Below are 24,365 nucleotides of genomic sequence, written 5' to 3' on the forward strand. Positions count from 1 at the left end.
TGACTCTCCTTTACCATCCTAGCAGAGAAGCCAAGGACTAACTACACCGAGAGTCATTAAAATACACTTTCTTCAGATTCTCCTCATTTTAGTAAAAAGACTCATCGTGTTGATTATTGCCATGCCGGTTGTACCAGGACGCTTAATCGCTGATGATTCTGTGACACTGATGAGGAAAAAAAAGAAAGGAAAAAAAAAAAAAAAAAAAAAAGGAAATGTGAGCTGCTTTGTCTTTCTTGGTTATTGTTCTATCTTTGTACCAAAGAAACACTCAGTCCCCTCAGCTGGCTTAGAGATACAGTCAGGATAGCCCATTCTAGCTGAAGTCTGGTCTCCAAATATTTAGGAGACCGAGGAAATCATTTCACCTCTTGCGTCTTTGATGTTGGCTTAGATGGTTTATAGGAGCCTCTGAAATTCAAATTAAAATGATGAAGAGACCAGTGAAGGAAATGTAAGTGTTTCCTTAATAAGAAAAACAAGTCATAAGTCATGTCTTTTTCTTATTGATAAGTGATGAACAGTATCTGACTGAAGCTAAAACAAAGAACGGTTATTTTTTCTGATTTTTGAAGAGTATCTTTTACAGAATTGGTGGTAAATAATCCTGAATCAATCCAGCAACAGTGTTTGCTATCCCTGCCTATCAAGGAAAAAAGTCTTCATTTCATACTCTAAATGCACTGTTTTCTTTGACTGGGCACTGCTATCTCCCACATTTTAAAAATTACATTGCTCTTTAACACAAATGTCCTGGAAAGGGCAGACATCAGACCCTTATTTCTTGGCATTTGCCTGCTGTCTAGTCTCCTAGTTTGATTAAGAGAATCATGTTTCTAAAGGTGCCGTCTTAATTCTCTTCTCATTTCTACTCTACCCTTCATCGATGCATCAGCATTTGACCATAACTATAATTGCAACAGTTGTTTGTTTGTTTGGTCTCTGGTATCATGAGTTTTGCATCCTAAAAACAAAGATGTAATTAAAATTATTTCCCGGGAGAGTAAAAAGACTATTTTTGTTGTTCGTATTTTGCTTTGTTTAGTTCCAGAACAAAATTATTCTTGATTATTGGTGATCAGTATGCTGATTTCTTTTTTTTTTTTTTCTTCAGATGTTCTACTTTTCACCCTTTAAGGTATTCTTACAGGCCCCAGATAGCAGGAGCAAAACAGGCATGAGGTTTTCATTTCCTCTGTGCTAAACACCAACAAAGGATGGGTGTCTGTGCATTATCTGTTTATGGAGAATTGTCAGCGCTTTTTGTCCAATATAAGTAAAATGGGTCAGTATCAGAATTGTGGATGAGTGATATCATGCAACACTTGAAGCCAGCTTGCTATGTAAATGTCTACAAACTTTTGGACTATTAGTTTTCTAGTTATAGGAGCCCATGGCTTGATTTTATCACGTAAATAAATTTGTTGGGGTTGCCTTTAATTGGTTTATGTAAATGGTGCTTTGGAATATTCCCTTAAAACAATTGATACACTACAAATTGTGACTCGTTCTTATTTACATTCTTATTTAGTAAACTAGTTTCTCTAATGACTGCTTCTAGGCAACATTTTATTAGCCTGGTGTGAGGTACTGAACATACTCAGGAGGGAAAAAGATGGCACTGACTCCAACATAGTCATTAATTCAGGCGGTTTCCCTTTTAGTTAGTTAAAAATAGGGGAGTTTGCCAAACCGATTATTTATTTCCCCTTGCTTCAACACACATATTTAAAATCCCTTAAATAATACAAACATACAAAAACCTAAGCCTCTTTCCTTTTAGAAATACAACCAGAAAATACTGCAAAACGGAAATTCATAGTGTTTGTGAGTTCCTTATACTGAATCTAACAAGGACAGTTACTTTGTTACTATTTTCCAAAAGGTCATTACAAATAATAAAGAAAAAAAAAAGAAGTGTACTTTTCTAAAATGATTCCTGTTCCTTTGTCCCTGGCAGCGATGCACAGGAGTTGAATATATTATAATACAAATTTAATATTCACTTTATCGATTCCCTGTGTTTAACCAGTGGCTGTCTGCAGAACTTTTTAGGGACATAGTTATCATGTCTGACTTTGTATGGGGGTTTAAATTATTCCTGCCTCTGTGTGTGTGTATGTGTGTGTGTGTGTGTGTGTGTGTGTGAGTGTTGGGGTGTGTGTGTGTGCACATGCACATGTGCATCCATGCACACAGGTGTGGATAACTCAATTTTCTTGTTGCCTGAAAATGAATGAAATGGGAGGGCAATGAAGAGTTTTCTGTTTTTCCTGTCGCTCCTTTCGAGAGGGCTGCCCCAGCAACATGGCAACCATAACATGTAAACACAGTATCCCCTTGTCTGTGATCCATTTGAAGAACCACCCCCTCCCCCGAGTTTTAAATCTCTTTTCCTTCAACAATTAACCCCAGGGGCATAAACCATAGGTTCTAGCTGACCAACAGAGGACTAACTGTTCAGGGGAAATATGGCATTCCCTTCCACCTGACAGATGGGCAGCCACTGTGGCTGCAACCTTCCACTAGCTCCCGAGAGCTAACATCCTAACATCTTCGCACTGTGGTTACCAGCAGTGGTGGTGCTCACATCATAAATCGCTTTATGACATCGTGTGTGAAAAGTAGAATTATTTTCTTTCTACTGTGCTAACAAGACTGGCTATGAACCTTGATGAAAATATACTTAAGTTGGAAATAACTTCTAATTATTTTAAAGTAATTTTATTCATGTGTTATTGTTGTGGGGCAGTGGGCAAGGCATTATAAGTTCATTATATCCCTCGACAGGTATCTCTATGTGTATCTAGCTCTCCAGGTATTTAACTTAATTCTGTATGGAAAGTGATGGCTCATCTCACAAAGGACAACGAATTTAATCTGTAAGGACTAGGTAGCACTCTCCTGATCGCAGGCCGCTGAGGAAGACCTTCCCAATGGACCTTTATTATTAACGAGCTGGGTAAAGGGGAAGATTTCCACATGATTCTTTTCACAAATCTATCTCCTTTACTAATAAGCATGATGCTATTATCCCACCATGAGTAATAATTTTAAGCTCTTTCTTTAGGAGTAGTGATGGATTTGTGTTAATTCTTTTCTGCTTTCTTTTCCATATGTCTGCCAAGGTGAGACTTATCGTCTTGGTCTCACAATGCATTATTCTAAACAAATGGACCAAATAGACCCTCCTTTTCCTGCAGAGATGACAAAGGGAACTTGTCCTAACATGTGATTTATGACCTCTACCCACTGCTCTTGCTTTTCCTGACATTGTTGTATAAAGAAATAAAGAAAAAGTAAATAAATTAAAAAAAATAATAAAGTAAAGAAAATTATGGGAGCGAGAAGGATGCCTATTTATTCAGGTACACAGGAACTATTTATTGAGGGCTTTCAAGTATTTACTATATATTAATTGTCACCAGTTGATAAATCTTTCTACCTGAGACTATGAACTTTTGAAAGCAAAAATTGTATGTCTTATTTATATTGATTTATATTGGTATTTCCAGCACTGAGCACAGTGTGTAAAACCTGGGAGCTTGATGCATTTCAGCTGAATGAACAGTAGTGTGATTAGGCGCCATAAGAATATAATGATTAGCTCTGTGCCTATCGTAAATAACATTTCAAGTTAGCGTCTGGGATAAAGAGCAAAGGAAAGAAGTGAGAAACTTTATAAGAATAGCTAGTACGTGGTATAAGGCTGACGAATCATTACTTCATTTGTCTTAGCTTGATTTTCTTCAGGAGAAGACCTTGAGAGTTCAAGTACAGTAGTATATTGCTTAAGGAGGTAACTCCCGGCAATACTAGGAGGAGGAAGTAGGAAAGTGAGACACAGAAGGGAAGGCAGCCAATAAAAGGGGTCATTATCAAGCAAACTCCCACTGTGGGTAATGGGAGCTTACTCCAAATGGGGAGCTCTGGGAGATAAACAGATACAAACCCCTTAGAGTTAGGCCCTTAACGGCTAGGGGAACTGGAGTAATCCTGCACCTACATTACTACTGGTCAGCTGGGAGTGCTCTTGGGGCATGTTAATTCCCTTGCACTTCTCAACTGCAATGAGCTTTACCCAACCTGGGCTCTGAGGCCAGAGGTTATTTTCAGCTGAAGGAATGCCATTGTTGGAAGTTGGAAGTAGGGTTAGCATGCAGAGTCCAACAGAAAACACATCCCATCATCAGTGTTATCAAGAAATAAGTAAACTCTTATATTTACTTTAAATTTGTGTGTATTATTATTATTACAGTTGACCCTTGAAAAACATGGTTTGAACTGTGCAGGCCCACTTATACATAGATTTCTTCCCATAAAGACATCCCAGTACTATAAATGTTATTTTCTCTTCCCTATGGTTTTCTTCATAACATTTTCTTTTATCTGGCTTACTTTATTGAAAGAATACAGTACATGATACATATATTTTGCAAATCAGGTGTTAATAGACTATTTATGGTATTGGTAAGGCTTCTGGTCAACAGCAGGCTATTAGTAATTAAGTTTTGGGGAGTCAAAAGTTATACACAGATTTTCGACTGTGAGGGGGTCAGTATCCCTAACCCCTGCGTTGTTCAAGGGTCAACTGTATTTTCTTTCTTTCTTTCTTTCTTTTTGAAAAGTCTTAAGTATATTGGTCCTTCCTCCTTTTTTTTTTTTTAAATTTAAAGATATTTATTTATTTGACAGAGATCACAAGTAGGCAGAGAGGCAGGCAGAGAGAGAGAGAGAGGAGGAAGCAGGCTCCCTGCTGAGCAGAGAGCCCGACATGGGGCTCGATCCCAGGACCACGGGATCATGACCTGAGCCGAAGGCAGAGGCTTTAACCCACTGAGCCACCCAGGCACCCCTCAACTGTATTTTCAATGGTTATTTTATTGCTAGGACATAAACACTTTTTCAATTTCTTGGACCTAACTCTTAACTACTTAATAAATGGAACTGTGAGGTATTAATTCTGGCTTTGGTGACCATAGAAGTATTGCTAAACATTAGAGTGTCATGAACCAGAGTTTGAGAAGCACTAACCTACCTCTTCTTTCTATGGGCTGTGGGAGTCTGTAAGAACAGACCTGTCTTCTGCATGCTCAAGTTATTCAGGATTTCAGAAGCAGGAGGAACCTCACATGACTACACGCACACTCTATCTCTGTATAAATGGCAAACACATATCATATATTGATGGGTTCTATATTCCTGGTAACAGAATACAAGTTTTATGGAAAATGTGGCCAAAATTTTCCCTGCGTTCTCTTTGACTTTCAGATACCCATGCCCCTTGAATTCAGAAGAGGTTCCCAATTCTTTATTGGCATTTTTGCTCAAATTAAATAAGAAGCTAGTTTTGGCTGGCAATCTTGCTGTTTTTACATTGTCTCTTAAATACCTTGTAAACAAATGTCTAGCCAGTCATTGTGATAGCTGTTTCTCACCTTCATTGATCCATACTATAATTCTAAATGTCTTTCTCTTTTTCACATTTTAATTTTTTACATTTTATATATTATTATAAGTCATGAAAGTAACTTCTGGGATAGACAAGGAACACATTAAAAAAACCACAGAAATGAATGATTACCAAGAAAATAAAAATGAATATACAACAAACAGGTAAAATAAATATCACAATAATCTAAATAATTATAAGTATACCATAATAATGCCCATTGAACACTTACCATACATGGACCCTACATGATTTACACACATGTATACATTTCATCCTAATAGCACCCTGATTATGGATTCTACTCTTATTCCATTTGGGTGTATCTATCCTCTTGCAAATGATGCTGATGTTCCATTATATTCTCTAGGGTTTTACCACGGAACCCCTGGAGTCCTTTGCTTTTCTTTGCCCAGTGGCTTTTTTGACAGCTGGAGCTAGGTCTCCCTTCCTGCACAGCAGTATGAAGTACAGGAGAATTAACACAACCCACCACTGATGCCCTTCACTATTATTTCCCTGGGTAATGTTCCAAATATCCTAATTGCTCTCAAATCCTTATTTCAGGGTTGGCTTCTGGAAGAACCCAAATGGAGACACATCTGTAGAGTCACTTGTACATGCATACACACACTTAGAGGCTGCCTTGCATTGGGGAAATAAATGAGATGTGTATATTTGGGACTGGGACAGACTTATCTCAGCATTGCATGGAATGCCTCAGAAGGGGGAGCAGGAGAATAGAATGGACTTCAGCTTAAGGAAGGGCACTAACCATACAGACTCAAATTATGACAGGGAGTCAAGTCTATTTCAGTTCTTAGAGAAAACAGAGGAAGGGAGAGGGGCCAGCATTGTAAAATCCATGGCTGCGCAAAAATGCAGTCACAGAGACAGGAATGGTAAAAAGAATCAGTTCCTTACTGACACTGGGTCTTCGCCCATCAGTGGGCAAAGTGATGTGGGGAGACCATTAGTAAATTATTTAAGTCTGATGGGCTCAGATTTGGGGGCACCTGGGTGGCTCAGTGGGTTAAAGCCTCTGCCTTTGGGCTCAGGTCATGATCTCAGGGTCCTGGGATGGAGCCCCACATGGGGCTCTCTGCTCGGCGAGGAGCCTGCTTCTTCCTCTCTCTCTGCCTGTCTCTCTGCCTGCTTGTGATCTCTTTCAAATAAATAAATAAAATCTTTAAAAGAAAAAAAAAAGTCTGATAGGCTCAGATCTGAAATGTTGGCAACTCTGTTACTGTGGGCGGACTTGGGCAGAGGCTGCACGGAGCAGTCTCTTCACACCCATGTAAAACAGACCCACACTTCAGCCTCTCCATGTTGAGGGCAGAAGCCATATGGGTCTAGGCAAAGCATGAAGGCGATCATCCTGTGTCTAATAGGACTGCAGTTTTCTTCATTGATGCTATGTCTCTCAGGCTCTACCATTTCTTTCTTTCTTTCTTTTTCTTTCTTTCTTTCTTTCTTTCTTTCTTTCTTTCTTTCTTTCTTTTTTTTAAAGATTTTATTTATTTATTTGACAGAGAGATCACAAGTAGGCAGAGAGGCAGGCAGAGAGAGAGGAAGGGAAGCAGGCTCCCCACTGAGCAGAGAGCCCAATGCGGGGCTCGATCCCAGGACCCTGAGATCATGACCCGAGCTGAAGGCAGAGGCTTAACCCACTGAGCCATCCAGGCGCCCCGGCTCTAGCATTTCTAAGAACCATGAGTGACAGTAAGCTCAAATGAGCATAAAGTTTCCGTCAGATCCCTAATTTATTTGTTTGGTTTAACCTTTTAAAAGGCTTAATTTTTTGGCCCAATTTCACTGTTTGCTCTAGAGATTTCTTTTCCTCTCTGATTCCATTTCTATACTATAGTAATTTAAAATGTTATTTTAAAGTGGTGGTGGTGATGGTGTGTCTATTAGAGTAAGCTACAGATATTATTTAATCTGTGATTGCTTGAAACTAGGTATGATCTCATTTGGCAGCCTGTCTCGAACCGAATGGAGGCTGCGTGCTCCTCCACCAGAGTCATTACAGTGCATGCTGTGAGTGTGAACGTTCATTAGCATATTATGGATCTATAATTTCTGCTTAAAAAAAAAAAAAAAAGAACTATGAAGAGCAATTACCCAGCACGATAAGAGCTCTGTTTTAAACCTCAGTGTCTTCTCCAGTTGCCTTCTTTTTAGTCTACCTTCACCATACCTCTGGGTATTTGTTTTTAACTAAATAGAGAAATTGGATAGTCCACGATTTCTGACAGGGGGTCATTTGTACAGAGCTGGCTCACTGTGACCAGCAGGCAAGGTGGGTCAGGTGAAGCTGAGGCTACTGAAGGTTATCTGATGTCTCATTAAATAGCTAAAAGGAGGGGCGCCTGAGTGGCTCAGCGGGTTAAAGCCTCTGCCTTCGGCTCAGGTCATGATCCCAGAATCCTGGGATGGAGCCCCGCATTGGGCTCTCTGTGCAGCGGGGAGTCTGCTTCCCGTCCCCCCAACCTCCCGCCTGCCTCTCAGCCTACTTGTAATCTCCATCTTTCAAATAAACAAAATCTTTAAAAACAAAAAAAATAAATAAATAGCTAAAAGGAAATGGAGGTTATGGAAAAGGACTGCTTTTTTTTTTTTTTTTTTTTTTTAAATTTAGAGAAAGTGAGTGCGCTCCTGCATGGGTGCAAGGGGTGGTGGAGGGGCGAGGGGAGGCGGAGGGAGAGAGAGAATCTTAAACAGGCTCCATGCCCAGGCTGAAACCTTTTCATGCTCTATCTCATGAACCTGAGATCACGACCTCAGCCAAATCAAGAGTCAGAAGCTTCACCCACTGAGCCACCCAGACGCCCCGGGGGAAAAAGACTGCTCTTGAAGGAGGACGTGGCCCCTCTGCCATTTAGTTGCTGTGTGACTTTGAGCTACTCCATTAGCCTCTCAGAACTTCAGTGTCTGTCAGTAGGATCCATAAGGTCTATCTTGCAGAGTGACTGTGAATAGGAAAAAGCAGGCGATACAGGACAAAAAAGCTTTATAAAGAAATACAGTCGTTGCTATCATGACTTGTTTACTGGGGGCAATCTACAAATTGCTTTCATGTGTATTCTTGAATTTGGTTTTTGGAAATGTCCTGCAGACTAGAAAGAGAAACCCCCCTACTGCACAGATGAGAACACGGAGGCTCTGTGAACTGAGGTCAGAGATCAATTTTACAACTTAAGAAACCAAACAGAAATCGCTGGTTACGGAGTTTGAGATTCAAATTTAAATTCTTTTTTAAAGTGAATTATCTGCATGTGATTCATAAATACATATATGCACACGCACACATGAAGAGAAGCAGAGACAGGGAGGGATTTCTGTCGTGGACTCAATTTGGGGTCCCACTCTGGCCTTTACGATCTGCTTAGCTTTTCATCTTCAATCCTGACCTACCCAAGACTGCCTCAAGTTCTACTTGATTTCGTGTCTGCCCTTATTCCTAAATTACAGCTCCTTTCCCACCATGAGCACTATATGAATCTCTTTTGGTTTTTCCTCACCTTCACCCTCAAAGGCCTGTGACGATGAGCTCAGACTAGAATCTAGGCTCCATGTGGGGAGGGAGAGTATCTTTCATTTTATCCCTGCATCTTCCTCCTGTCTGAAGAAGCGAGAGTTGGGGTGAAGGTAGCTAACGTGTAGGAGATAAATAATAATAATAATAATATGTATATATATAATTATATATTTAATAATATATATCTATATAATGAATCCCACTAGGCCTTCCCGGAGAGGCATTCTAATACCAATTTTCAAAAAGCAGTATCTATTGTACATATATTTTTTCACCCCACAACTTTTTAAACTAGATTTAGTAAAATGATAATAGATTCGTAAGCAGACGGTAATGTTTTACCAAAGCCATATTTCAAAACCATATTTTAAACACATTTCATACGCCTCGACACCTAATCTTACTTCCCTGAAACAGAGCACTCACTACAAATTCACTGATCTTTTTTTTTTTTTTTCCATTGATTTGGTTTCATTTTTTCCTTCACCCTGGAGACTGCTGTTGTGCTGGACATGGGCATATTCTGAGAACTTCATTTAAAAATTAATAAATGTGTTTAATTGGAAAATAAGAACTGCTATGTCTTCCTGGGCACTGGGCAGATACTTCATTGCTAACCCTTATCCCCAGACTCTTTTTCTTTAATGTCGCTCTCCGTAGAATTGCTTGATCAACGAAAGCGTGTCTCCTGATGAAAACAGACTGTTCCTCAAAGAACAAATTAAGGACTTTCAGTCCTGGAGGTAAAACACTGTGAGTTCATCATGCAGTGCTGTAAAACAAATGTGTTATGTGCCTGGCAACTCTGTCACACAATCAACAGGAAGCCTGAAATGCTGGGATGCTGAGATGGGCTGATTTGCACATTTACATCAGGTACTTGCAAATGCAATCAAAATAGGCCAATGGGATTTAAGACTTTTTGCCATGACTCAGCCTCTTGGATTCCACACCCCCCCCCCCCCCCCCCGCTTTTAACAAATCATTTATTTTGCATTAAATGGATGTATTGAATTTTTGAAAGCCATTTCAAATTCCAAGTTCTGTTTGAGGGTACAAGGGTACTTTAATAAGAATGACTTCTCAAAGAGCAGCGTGTTGTAACGCACATGACTAAGGAATTACGATCTCTTCTTAATCCCTTCATGTCCTCCTCTCTTTTCCTCTCTCCTTTTCTTTGTCATTTTCCCCCACCCTTCTGTGTTCAGCCTTTTCTCTCCCTTATTCTCTTTTTCCTTAGTCTTCAGTTCAAATTTTGTCCAAAGTGAATGAATGCTGATGGAAAAAATTTAAAGTAGGATAAGCACTGATCTCTTGGTAAAGCACTTTTATTCATTCAACAAATACTTCTTTTTAGCAATAACCATGTGCAAAGTATTCTGTTAGGAGGAATCATGATTTTCTGTAAGCTATAGTCCTTAAAAGGAATTATTTAAGTGACTGCCTCCCAAATAAAGTTCTGTTACTATAAGTAAATTGCATACCAAAAATTCATAACCCACACTTTTCACTAAATTCTGTATGCCAGTATGAGTGGTAAAGACCCACCCCTGTAAGTTTAAAGAATTTAGAGTGGCTAGATAAGACAGGGAAATTTATATCAAGCTCCATCATTTCTGAACTATGAATCAGAACATTTAACAACTGATTCATTTATCTGAATTAGATTAACATATTCACAATTTTATACCTCTTTTTAGGTCTCCATTCAGGAAGAGGTTTACCTTGAAATTTAGACAGACTCAGAGGTGTGACTGTTTTGGGACTCAGTGCCGTAGCAGAGTCTTATGTGCTTTGCTTCTGTGTGTTTTAGATTAGCTAAAACATAACATACTGTAAACTTCAGTCATAACACTGTAGAGGTATTCCTGCAGATTGTCAGTTCGTGGTCAACAGATATCCCTGTGTCCTTCCAGGTGTTTCTGCCACTCAGCACCCTGAGGGAAATCCCTGAGTCCTATGTTATAAATTCATCTACTAGGGACTACTCAGAAGAATAAGCTCTTCTTATGGACTAGGTCTGAGAATAAAGTGATTGATTCATAAATGAAGTTATATGTTCAAAATGTGATTCGTAAATGAATTATGGGTTGCACTGTATCTCCTCCTTGACCGATATGTTGAAGTCATAATTCCCCCTTACCCCTGCACCTCAGAGTGTGACTTATTAGGAAATAGGGTCTTTGCAGATATAAATTAGTTGAGATGAGGTCACACCAGGGTAGGTGGACCCCTAGTCCCATATAACTGGTGTCCTTACAAAGAGTGAATTTGGATAAAGAGACAGACCCGCAAATCGGGAAAAAGTCACGTGGGGGATGGAATCATTCTGCCACACATCAAGGAAATATCAGAAGCTAGAATGGAGGCCTAGGACAGATCCTTCTCTGAAGTCTTCAGAGAGATTGGCCCCATGAACACCCTGATCTTAGACTTCTGCCTCCAGAACTATGAGATAATAAATGTGTGTTGTTTAAGCCACTAGGTGTGTGGTACTCTGTGATGGCAGCCCCGGAAAACAATTACAGTTAGTCTGTGAGCCATATTTTCTCTTAAATGAAAAAGACGAACTAACACAGTTAGTTCTACTAACTTAGTAGCACTACTAAGAAGTTTGCGGTACCCTTCACAACTGTCCTATCAGGATACTTCCATGCTTTTATAGCCTCTCAGAAGCACAGCTTCTCATTCAATAGGAATGAGATAAGGATTTGGACCTACTAATTTAAGAATAAATCAGGGTGCTAACATTGGCTGTCTTTAAGGAATTTAGATTGATAATTTATCTCCAGCAGATGAAAAATGATAAAAAGCATTCAAGGTAGGTTCAGTAAGTCTGAAACCAAAATCCTTCAACAAAGTTTATGAATATCCCCGGAACCCTTGAGTGTTCTAATCTCCATTTATGCTGCAGAGGTAGCTGTAAGATAAGTAAAATCTCTGGCAGCCAGGTCCTTATTGATTATGCATCAGCAAAGGCTGCAAGATTTTATTTGTTCTCCCAAGTGGATGGTGAGAGCCTCATTCTAACAACATGCCCGCGCACAGCTAAATGAATTGAGCTTTTTAAAAAAGTTGACAATACAAAAAAGAGATGTAGAGCCACATTTAAAGGTCTGAGAATACATCTTTGAAAATAAAATACAACAAAAAACCTAGGCCGCCAACATCTTCCACTATGCAGGGAAACAATGCAAGCAACTACAGGGTTTTGAGAGAAGATAATAGAGAACAAAATAGAGCAAAACAGGGGGAAAATGTGGAGATTTAATGAACGACGTTAATAAAGTATTGTTATGTGGAAAAATCTGACATTTCCAGATTTTAACTATAGTACCAAACTGACCTTGGAACATCAATACAAAACTAACGCCTTTAATCTTAAGTATGCCAATTGCTTTTTCCAAGCACTTAATATATTATATTATTTAATATTTATGCATACCTCTTCAGTTGGGTTTTCTTACTATTTCATTTTGCAGATAGATAACCTGAAGCTTAGGGAAGCTTAGTATCAGTCCTAGCCAAACAGCTAACAAGCTGGTTAGATCCGTCCTCCAAACCAGTGCTCTGAGGCAATTTAATGTCCCTTTCAAGACTGGCCATTTTTCAATGAAGTGAGAAAAAAAAAAAAAGAATGTATTTAGTATCTACAGTAATTTCCATAGCACTACTAAACTGATTAATCAGTGTAACGTGGTATATCTAAGAACTTAGATTTTTCACCTCAGATCACCTGAGGGTCAAATGATGGACGCATCTCTACCTAATTCAGTTCGGAGAACATGTGTCTCATTGTTGTTATTCATCATCATGGAAGAAACGGGAAAATTCTCCAATCCATAGGAGTCAGCGACTAGGAAGAGGAATTTGAAAACATTTTCCTGTAATGTTGTCTCCACAGGTAAGAGCCTTGGCTTTCCTGTGTCCCTGGGAAGAAGGAGAGTACGAGCTGGAGTTTGAGTGCTATGAATCATTTCTTATGGATATCAGATGAAGTTTTAATTTTTGGTTGCCAAAAACGAAATGGTCTCATTGGAGGAGCACTGCCAAGTTGGATGCCTGTCATAGTTTTGCTTTCTTTGATATTATTAGACTGGGTGCTATAACCAATCTGTTTCAACAGTGCCTACAGCAAACCATTTCTGCTAAGATTCCTGGTCTTAATGAACTGTATCTAGCCTTGCTTTTCCTTATTCTAGGAGGGGAAAAAAATATCTCCCTTAAAACAAATGGGAAGCTGATGTTAGAAATTTGAATTGATTCTTTAACTTTAAAAATGTATCTTCTCAAAATGCCTTAAAAAAAAAAAGCAGAAATGAGACCACGTATGAAATCCAAACATATATACGTTGATAGGAAGTTAGCAAGTCAAGTGTTTCCCACACTGCCCACTCATGGGTTACTTACTTTTAAGATATTTACTACATCTGCATGCCACAAATACTATTGTTTGCTGCATTTAAAAAAACTGTCTCTTTTTCTTCAACATCCTAAGGAAAAATATCTTTCTTTTTAAGATTTTATTTTTAAGTAATCTCTCCACCGAGCATGGGGCTCAAACTCACGATCCTGAGATCAAGAGGTGCATGCTCCTCCAACTGAGTCAGCCAGGCATCCCAGTAAAAATATGTCTAAAATGTATAGGTTTTTATATATAAGTTATGACATGAAATATATTGCTATTAAAACAAAACAGTATTCATCTCAGTGCCACCTAATGTCATCGGCCTCATAGTTTTAACTCACTGGGAAATGTGGGGGCTTAAAGGTGTCAAGAAAATAATTGTTGGGTGTGCCTGGGTGGCTCAGTGGGTTAAAGCCTCTGCTTTCAGCTCAGGTCATGATTCCAGGGTCCTGGGATTGAGTCCTGCATTGGGCTCTCTGCTCAGGGGTACACCTGCTTCCCCCCACCTCTGCCTGCCTCTCTGCCTACTTGTGATCTATCTCTCTCTGTCAAATAAATAAAAATAAAATCTTAAAAAAATAAGAAAGAAAATAATTGTTGGCCTCTCCAACCTACCCAGTCCCTCACCTAACACCACCTCAGTTGGAAAGCAAGTTAAATTAAGAGCCATTCCAGAACTCCGATCTCCCAATGGCCTGTTCAGTTATTTCTCTACCAGGTGAGTCTCATGCAGTCTCGGGAGTCACTTCCTAATCCTAAGGAAACTAACCCTGAGTTGTTGCTTTCCTTTGTCTCTGCCTTTCCCTGCAACAATCTTTACGTGGGACTGTCTCTCAGTACCCTACCACCAGCATGGTTGCCTTCTCCACAAGTCCTTCCTGAAAGGTATGTCTTGTAGGAAAAATGATGTTCCCTTTCCATTCTCCAGAAACAGTTTCTTCCAAATGACGTACAGTATCCCATATCCATTGCAGCTCTGCAGCTAATATATTGACACTTTTTTTGCCTACTTGAAATTATATCCTATCCAAGTAAGTTATTCTTCTTTGGGTCAAAGCTATTGCTCTTTTGGTCAACACTTTTTCACGTGTCCCATTTTTGCCATCAAAGTCTGTGCTGGGCAACAGTTTCTTATGGTAAAGTAGATAGGCTATTACATTTTATAGGTCCAGGGTCAAATCTCAGTTTCTCAAAATTTCAATGAAAATGAGAAGTCCTCAAAAGAATAACCAAATAAGTCCATAAAAACAAAAGACTGATGGAGGAGAAAGGTTTTGAAGAAGGGTGAGTAGAAACTGGTCTGGAAGAACACAGAAAGTAATGGAGATATAAGTTAATGAGAGAGGAATTTGAGAATCAAGCTGATTTGTGATGGCTCAGGAATTAAGAGTCCTGGGAAAGGTGGATCTAAAATATCGGACTGGATGAGAGTCTGAGTAAGCAGCAACTAGACTCCTACATCTCTGCCTCCTTTTTCTAGAGTTGGGCAACCATCTCCCCCCAGTCCGAGAAGAGGCCTAGGCAACCAGAACTGAAAGCAGAGGATGAAAGGAAGAACCACGTACTAAGTGGTGAGACATTGGACACCTGCCTTTCCATGTATGACTCAGAACCTGGCAGCTGGGCTTGTGCCTCCCAGGCACATTTTGGAAGATTCCTTTGTGGGAAACTGACCTTCCCAACTAAGGGCCGCCTAGAATGAAACTAACCAGTAAGATCCACACACAACAGCACCCTCAAGGTGACAAGTCCAGCCTGGGAAATGAGAGAATCTAATCAAGCTTCCCAGAGCCTCAATGTTAAATATGAGCAGACGGTCAAGTGTGGCCAGTATTTGCTGAAAGCCTCTTCATGAGGGACCAACTGACACACAAACACAAATACAACCCACAGAAGGTAACATGAGAACGATAAAGAAAAAACTATAATGAATATCCTCAAAGAAATAAGATATTGTTTTCTCGAATTTAGGCTGGGATACTATTTTTAGAAAAGCGATATTTAAAGTCAGTAAGTATACACTTGGAATTCTGAAAAAGATGTAAGAGCAGAAAAGAAAAAATTAATAGAAGGGGTAGAAAATACGTTGAGGATACTAGTCAGAAACTAGTATTTCTAGCTAAAAGGGAAAGGAGATGCATTAGGGGAGAAGAGATAAGTAAAATGTATTGTTTTGACTCTGATGGAGTGCTAAATGACTCTACCCTTGAGTGCTAGAAGAACACGTAATGGGGCTGAGGGCCTATGAGTGTAGAGGGGCCAGTTAAGAATGGGGATTGTGTAGCCAGGGCAGGCTCTGTGGACAGAGTGGCTTTCAGGTAAAGATGTAAAGGAATAGGGGCGCCTGGGTGGCTCAGTGGGTTAAGCCGCTGCCTTCGGCTCAGGTCATGATCCCAGGTTCTGGGTTCGAGCCCCGCATCGGGCTTTCTGCTCAGCGGGGAGCCTGCTTCCTCCTCTCTCTCTGCCTGTCTCTCTGCTTACTTGTGATTTCTCTCTGTCAAATAAATAAATAATATAAAAAAATCTTTAAAAAAAAAAAAAAGATGTAAAGGAATAGAGAAAGGTCACATATGTATTTGGGGAAGGCAATTCCAGGCAAGAGGAAAGGCGCTGAATGGGAGCCGGGCTTCCCATGTTTAAGAAACAGCAAGTAGGGGCACCTGGGTGGCTCAGTGGGTTAAAGCCTCTGCCTTCAGCTCAGGTCACGATCTCAGGGTCCTGGGATTGAGCCCCGCATCAGGCTCTCTGCTCAGCGGGGAGCCTGCTTCCCCCCCCCCCATGCCTGCCTCTCTGCCTACTTGTGATCTCTGTCTGTCAAATAAATAAATAAAATCTTTAAAAAAAAATTAAAAAAAAAAAGAAACAGCAAGTAGGTTGGTGTGGCTGGAATGGAGGGGAGAGTCTGGAGAAGGTGAAGGTAAGGAGGAACATTCTTAGTCTTGTATGGAGATGTTATGAACCGAGCTTGATTTTTTTCTTCCATTAGGATGAGTTGTTGTCCCCCTCCCTGCACCAACAAGCTCCCTTGGTTATTTTTTAAAGTAGAATTTGGTGGACAGACTGTTTAATGCATTGTTGATTATCTCCAGCCAAAGGAGAAATTGAATATAGCCTGCCACTCTCTTTACTTCTTCTTAAAGGTATGTCTTTGGAGCTCTCTTCTTTGGTAGTATCTTAGTTTTTTTTTGGTGTTTTTTTTTTTTTTTTAATTTTCTTCTGTCTCTTGAATCACATAGTTTTCCTACAGTTTTTCTGGTTTTAACAACTGATAACTAATACGAAGCTGCAACTAAGTATTAGCCAATAAGCATATTTTATTTAGTACCAGGGCTCAGTGCTTAAACAACAAACAAACATTTTCCCAATATATGATATAGCTGATTTCACACAATATTTCCCTTGAATATCTGGCTTCCATTGGATAATGGAATCTTTGGCAATACTGGGCTTATAATCCCACTGGCTACTATATTGGAAATAAGTCACAGGGCTATCTTTGTTCTGAACATGCTCCCTCCAGTCCTGCTTATCCTCCTGTCTCTAATTCCTGGGATGCTTTACTTATTCATATATTCTCTCCTAAAGACATTTGAGTTTTCCAACTCTATCCTAGATAGAATAGATTAAAATCTGAACCTCTCACATAACAAATTGGAACATTCTATGGTTTGAACATTCAGAGGAACATCCTCAATCTGAACTATTTTGAATGTCAGACCCCTTTATTGGAACAGAAAATTTTCTGGAGGAAACAGCCTCTCGTAGGGTTAGTACCACCATGAGATATCACCTCACGTCTGTTAGAATGGCTACTATCAAAAAGACAACAGATAATAAGTAGTGGTGGAGTTGTGGGGAGAAAGGAACCTCTGTTGGTGGGAATGTGCACTGATTAACAACTGTGGAAAACAGTATGGAGGTTCCTCAAGAAATTGAAAATGGAAGTATTGCTGGACCCACTTCTCTCTATCTACACAAAGGAAATGAAACGAGGATCTTGAAGAGATATCTACACTCCCATGTTTCTTTTAACATTATTCACAATAGCCATGGTAGGGAAAAAAACTCAGTGTCCATGAATGGATAAAGTGTATGTACACAAAGAAATATTCTTCAGTCATGAGAAAGAAGAAAATCCTGCCATTGACATCCTTGAGGATGGACCTCAAGGGTATTATGCTAAGTGAGATAAGCCAGACAGAGGAAGATAAATACGATATGTATCACTTATATGTGGAATCTAAAAGGACTGAACTAATAGAAAGGAAGAGTAGACTGGTGTTACCAGTAGCTGGGGGTGGGGGTTGAGGGAAATGGGGAGGTGCTGGTAAAAGAGGATAAATTTCCAGTTATAAGACAAGCTCTTGGGATCTAATGTACAGCTTGATGATCATAGTTGATAATACAGTATTACATACTTGAAAGTTGCTCAAAGAGTAGATATTATAGTAAATATTATATTATATTATATAGTAAATATAGTAAATATTCTCCCCACAAAAAAGAAATGGTATTGTGTGATGCGATGGAAGTGTTAGCTAATGGTGGTAATCATTTTGTAATATGTGAATTTTTCAAATCAACATGTTGTAGACCTAACATGATGTAATGCTATATGTCTATATCTCAATAAAGCTGTTAAAAAATACATCTTGAGATTGCAAAGACTTAACCCAACAAAGTCTTTTTTTCCCCCCCGCGAATTCTGATGCTGTCTGTAGGACTATCCAAGGCAATTAACTTCTACCTATTTTTTCAGGAATCCAATCTTCCTACAACTACTTATGCCTCTAGGGCAACAAGGGCAGTATAGCTTCAGCAGTGGATAAGGGATTCTTTTTTTTTTTTTTTTGGATAAGGGATTCTTAAAAGTTATCAGACAAAATAGTACTCAGTTAATTTTGAACTTCAGATTAATAATGAATAACTATTTCAGTATCAGTGTGTCCCAAATATTACATGGCACATACTTACCTAGAAATGTTTTAATTTACCCTAAGTTCAGATTTAACTGGGTATCCTGTATTTTTATTTGCTAAATCTAGCAATACTAAATCAAACCTGCTTTTAGGTATCTAAGCCTAGAAGTGACACACTTCTTTTCCGCTCACAACCATTGCCTAGAACTAGTATGTGGTCCTAACCCAAGTCCAAAGGAGGTTGGGAAATTTGGAGAAATGGATTATTTGGTGAGCATTTTTGTATTTGTTCCATGGCTTTAGGGAGAAATTACAGATAGAAGTTTTAGGATGAAAAGAATATCTGATAACATTTAGTCCAAGTACTTACTTGTTTTACTGACAAGAGAACTAAACCCAGAGAAGTACAGGAATATTTCCATTTTATACTGCTATTTAGTGACTGGGGGAGAATCCCATGTGAACTGACTCACAGTCTATGATTCCCTCCATTATATGGCATGGTCTCTCCCGACCTTCTCTGAGATGATCATACAGCTCATTTTCATGATAAATGCCAGAATAATATACATGTATGAGAAACCTTCTCACACTGAGTGCTCCCTTGTGACTGAGAAGCCAAACACAAAGCCTAAAGAAGCTTGCCCTAAAGTAGTATCCAAAATAATCTCTTGTCAGCATAATTAGAAGGGAAAAACTGTTGATGTGAAGTTACAGCTATAGAAAGATGAAGGGAAACCTTTCAGTTCATATGAAAACATTTAACTTTTTCCTTTTTTTTCTCCCCTTTCCCCCCTTTTCCTAGGAAATCAGAGCCCCAGCTCCATTGCTGGAAATGCATTAAGTGATGGCCTAATCAGTGGCAAGAGATGGTCTGCGGTCTGCTTCCGTGAGTGACAAGCTGGCACTGAAGGCATTTAAGCTTCTTCCAGCCATTTCACCCAGTTGATTGTAATGATTGTTGATTGTAATGATTTTTGAGCCATTCTATATTATGAGAAATGTCAAAATCTGTATTGTCCAAGAACTCACACATTTGAAAAAAAAAAGGGGGGGGGTGTATGGGATGTGGAAGTGGAGAATAAACCACTAGTTGTGGGCAGTAGCTAATCTAATAGCTACATTTTTTTTTCTTTGATAGATTGAAGTGGCTCTTTATCACCGCCAACCACTCCCTGGCGCTCTCGCCTCCCTTCCTTTTCTTCCCCCACATCCTCACTTCGTGCTGATTATTGGACTGCAGGGTTTTATTTGTGAAGTGCTTTGTCATTTGTACTAGCAGAAAGGTCACCATTGGCAGCACTTCCAAAGTAGAACATCCCCTTATGGGTGCCATGCAAATCGTTTCTCACGAATACTGTGAAAGGCAGGAGCCATCAAAACATTTGGCAGGTAGCCACAGTAAAAAAAAAAAAAAAAAAAAATGCATCTTCTATCTCCGTACATGTACGTATCTGAAACAAAGTTTCTTGAAATAGCAGTCTTGCTTGGATAATACAAGGACATTATCTTATCTGTTTTATGTTCTATTCTATTTTGTTTTGTTCTACTCCATGAAAAATGCTTCTAATATATTGTATTTTTTTTAAAGATTTTATTTATTTATTTGAGAGAGAGGCAGTGAGAGAGAGCATGAGTGAGGAGAAGGTCAGAGAGAGAAGCAGACTCCCCATGGAGCTGGGAGCCCGATGCGGGACTCGATCCCGGGACTCTGGGATCATGAGCTGAGCCGAAGGCAGTCGTCCAACCAACTGAGCCACACAGGCTTGATTTCATGACTCAATGAGGGTCTTGACTCATATTTTCCAAAACACTGAGGTAGGCACGCTTCCCCGACTGCCCTCTAGAACACCTCAGAAACTTGTGTTTGATCAGGAGTACTTAGAGCATTAGAGTTGAAATTCTTTGGGTTCTCCTTATACTTGCATATTTAAAAGATGATAATAAATTTACTTGTGGATGTAGTAAGCATCAGTCTCTAGAACTGTACCTTATTCCTTTCATGTTTTATTTCTCCATTCTCATATCTTCTCGTATGCACTTATTTCTGAAGATACACGTTTTATTTTTAGATGATGTGAAACCATTTTAGTTGTTTTGCAAAGCACAATTCTAAGCACCTAGGCAGTTTTGATAATATCGGTAAGCATTCAGTGGAAGTTATTTTGGTTTTGATATATATTCCTCAGCTAAGTTAACATGATTTAGCCAATCCTAAAAATATTTTAAGAGTTTTGATCTGAAAACACATATATACACATAAATTGTGTGTATATGTATGTGTGTTTATTATATATTTCACAATATAATTTAACAATTTAACGAAACAATTTATTCAGTTTTCAAAAACACATACAATATTAAAAATGAGATCATCCTGGGAGAGACAATAAATCCAGGAAATGGTTTAATATGCACAAAGTGTACATCAGTATGTTTGCTTCAGGGAAACAACAAAAGTGGGTCTAAAGCCTTTTTAATAGCCAATGGGAAGCTAGGGACATGATTAACGTGCTTGTTTTTCTTTCTTATGATTCTTTGGGGGCCTTGGTTCAGACTTTTACTTTCCTGTTATAGTAAGATCTTGCTTTCTTATACTTTCTTATTTTAGTGCTCTACATTCATTCCCTTGGTGGATCAGTAAATAGAAATATTCACATAAGACATAGGTCACTGATTTTATACACACACACACACACACACACACACACACACACACAGAGACATGCACACACACAGACACGCACACACACACAGACATAAATACATTCCTCCATCTCTTGCCTACCCACCAACCCATATTCATTTTGTTTGTTTCTACCATAAAAAATTTAAGTTTTGGAGTATATGTATTGAGTCATTCCTCAAACTCATTGTCAAACTCATCCTTCACCAGCTTGTAAAGAGCATGATCTTGAAGAAACAGGAACCCGTGTGCTTACCCCCAGGATACATTTGAGATTTAGGCATTTCTGGGATTCACGGGAGCTTGGAAATATCTGAAAGTCTGATGAACTGGGTTGTCCAAGGCCACTATTTTCATGTGATGAGTCGTCTGGGAAGAAAGGGCTTATGGAGCAAAGGTCTGCACTGCCCGCCTGGTAAAAGACAGGGTGGGTGGGAAATGCAGCGTGGTACCTAGGTCAGAGGCTGGTATCATGCCACCACCATCATATGATTAGTGTCTCAGTCTGGTGAGGAGAAGGGGGCGAAGGCAGGAATAGGAGGAACAAAGTAATCCTATGAAGGGAAGACCTGGGAATTATAGGAAATAGAGTTTTAGAGGACAAAAGGTGTCACAGCATGGGGCAGAGTAGCAATTTCTCTTCTGTAGGAAATATCTTGTGACTTCAAGTGCTCAGTGGTATGGAGGATGTGATCCTATTTTGGCTCCTTGAGGGTTAGCTTCTGGAGCACTGGAATCCCACTTTCCTGAAGGCAAGGCTGATGGCTGACCTCAGATGGCTTGAGAAGAAGCTGATGAAGGAGGGGAGCAGCCTGGGCACAAACACCCCAGTACATACTTCATGAGAACGGAAAGATCAGTGCTGGGAAGGGAAACTGCAGGAGTCTGTAGAGAGTGCAGGCCATTCTTAAGGGTATTAATTCACTCACCATTGAGGCCTGTAATTGTTTCATCAATGTGAACCCATTAGTACCCATGGGTTGGAGTGAACTGGACAAACTCTGGAAAAAAGGGAAGGACATGCCACAGATATATGAAGTGAAAGGAGACAGGCAACATAATGAGTGTGTCTTCTGCCAATAGGACACAGTTGTGTGACCATTAAGTATATGAGGGTTTAGAGAATGCAAACTCTTTTTCAGTGGAAGTCATGCATGAAATGCAAAAAAGTAGAGTCACTGTGCTGAGCCCTGTCCACTAGATAGTTCCTGACCTTCTGTGAGAGTTGCTGACATCAGTCTCTAACCGAAGAGCCATAGAACTCACCAGGTTCTGGGAAACTCAGATGTCTAACTAAAATTACTGATTTCCTCAGCTGAAAGAAAACTGAGGCCCAGAGAGCAAAAAGAGCCAAAATGACACATCTAGGTGGTGGCAGAAATGGGGTCAGCCAGCATTTCCTATAAAACAGGTTCTGGTATTGATACGAATGTGTGTGTGTGTGTGTGTGTGTGTGTCCAGGAGGGGAGGATTCTTCACACCAGCAACAAGCAATTCTTGGACACCAGTAGGATGTCTCCAACAATTCAACTAAACTCTGACACTCTCCTCCCCGGGGACAGCTTCAGATTTCACAGGTCAGGGGTTCAGGCCTCCAAGATTGTCTCCCTACACACACTTCAGATGTCAGTTGCAAGCCATCTGTGCTCTGACTGACTGGCTCAGACTGGAAGTTCCCCCGACTCCCTCCTTAGACTTCAGACACAGTTCACAAGTCCAGGTGGTTACCCGTACGTCTGACTAACCGTCTGCAAATCAGAGGTTCTCATGACTTCATCTTTGGGTTTGCTTAATTTGCTAGAGCAGCTCACAGAACCCAGAGGAACATCTTGGTTATTAGATTCTAGTTTGCTATACAAGGATATTAAATCAGGAACATCTAGATGTAAGAGATGCACAGAGCAAGGTAGGTGAAGGGGTGGGGAGCTTCCCTGCCTTCTGAGCATACCACTCTCCCCAAATCTCTACATGTTCACCAACTTGGAATCTCTAAAAACCCAGTCCTCTTGAGGTTTTATGGGGACTTCATTACATAGACATGGCTGATGAAATCACTGGCCTTTGGCAACTAATTTGACCTCCATCTTACAGCCCCTGCCCGGAGGTCTGGGGCGGGACTGAAAGTCAACCCTCTAATCATATAGCTGGCTCCTCTAGGAACCAGCCCTCATCCTTAGGTGGGGCGCAAAAGTCACCTCATCAACATAACAAAAGATACCACCTCCCCTATCCCCCCATCACTTAGGAAATTAGGGTTTTAGGAGCTCTGTGCCAAAAACAGGGACAAAGACCAAACGTGTAATTTTTATCATAAATCACATCACACCCCTACTCAGAGTTGCTAAGTGGAATGAATGAGAAAATACTATACATTATTTCTCTCGTTTTTTTCTGATGTCCATTAAGTTGGCTATCAAATTCCTATTGATCCTACATTCATAGGTGAACATCAAAAGAAAATGAGAAACATTTAGCGTGGCCAGGGAAAACAAAGCGTAGGACAGAAGGTTTTGTTAGAGCGGCAGCATGTTCTCCCATCTTTGGGAGCAAGGCCAGATAGTGAATGCAGGGAAAAGATCAGAGCAGAGGCCCATGGGAGGGAGAGGAGGGACGGGAAGGCGGAAGCAGTGCTGAGTGCTTGGTGCTCGGCTCAGTCCTCCTGGGCTTAGTCTCTTCTCCATCCAGAAGCGTTGTGCTGACCCGTGGCATTATGTCCCCTTTCCTTTTCTCTGTTCTTCTGTTCCCCCTTGCTATTCTTTTTCCCTACTCATACATGTCTTTTCTTTCTCCTTTTCCTGTCTCCCCCCAATCTGTTCTGATTTCTCTCTTCCTTCTCTCCCTCTGAGTTCCCTTTTCCTTTTCTGTCTCCCTGCTCTCCTCTTTCCCTTTTCCTTCTCTTTCTTTCTCAATTACCACATGCCTTTTTCGAAAGTTGACAAGAATTTATACCAACAGCAGCATTTATGAAGAACATCTCTATTTCCTTACATTCTCATAAAAATGAGGCATTACCAAAAAGAAAAAAAAGTTCACTCTTTTTCAATATGTGAAAAGTAATCTCTCATCTATTGAAATGTATTCAATGTATTCCAATTTTTGAGAGGGCCATAATATACCCAAGAGGGGGTACATTGAATAACAGCTGTACCTCTGTATTAGGCACTTTTTATTATTATCACTTCATAACAACACTAGAAAAACTCTCTCTTCTATATAAATGAGAAACGAGGCTCTAGGAGATTTAGTAACTTTCCCACAGGGGCACCTGGGTGGCTCAGTCTGTTAAGCATCTGCCTTGGGCTCAGGTCATGATCTGACAGTCCTGGGATTGAGCCCTGCATCTGGCATCCTGCTTGGTG

Source organism: Lutra lutra, chromosome 13 (assembly GCF_902655055.1).
Source record: "Lutra lutra chromosome 13, mLutLut1.2, whole genome shotgun sequence".
Classification (NCBI taxonomy): domain Eukaryota; kingdom Metazoa; phylum Chordata; class Mammalia; order Carnivora; family Mustelidae; genus Lutra; species Lutra lutra.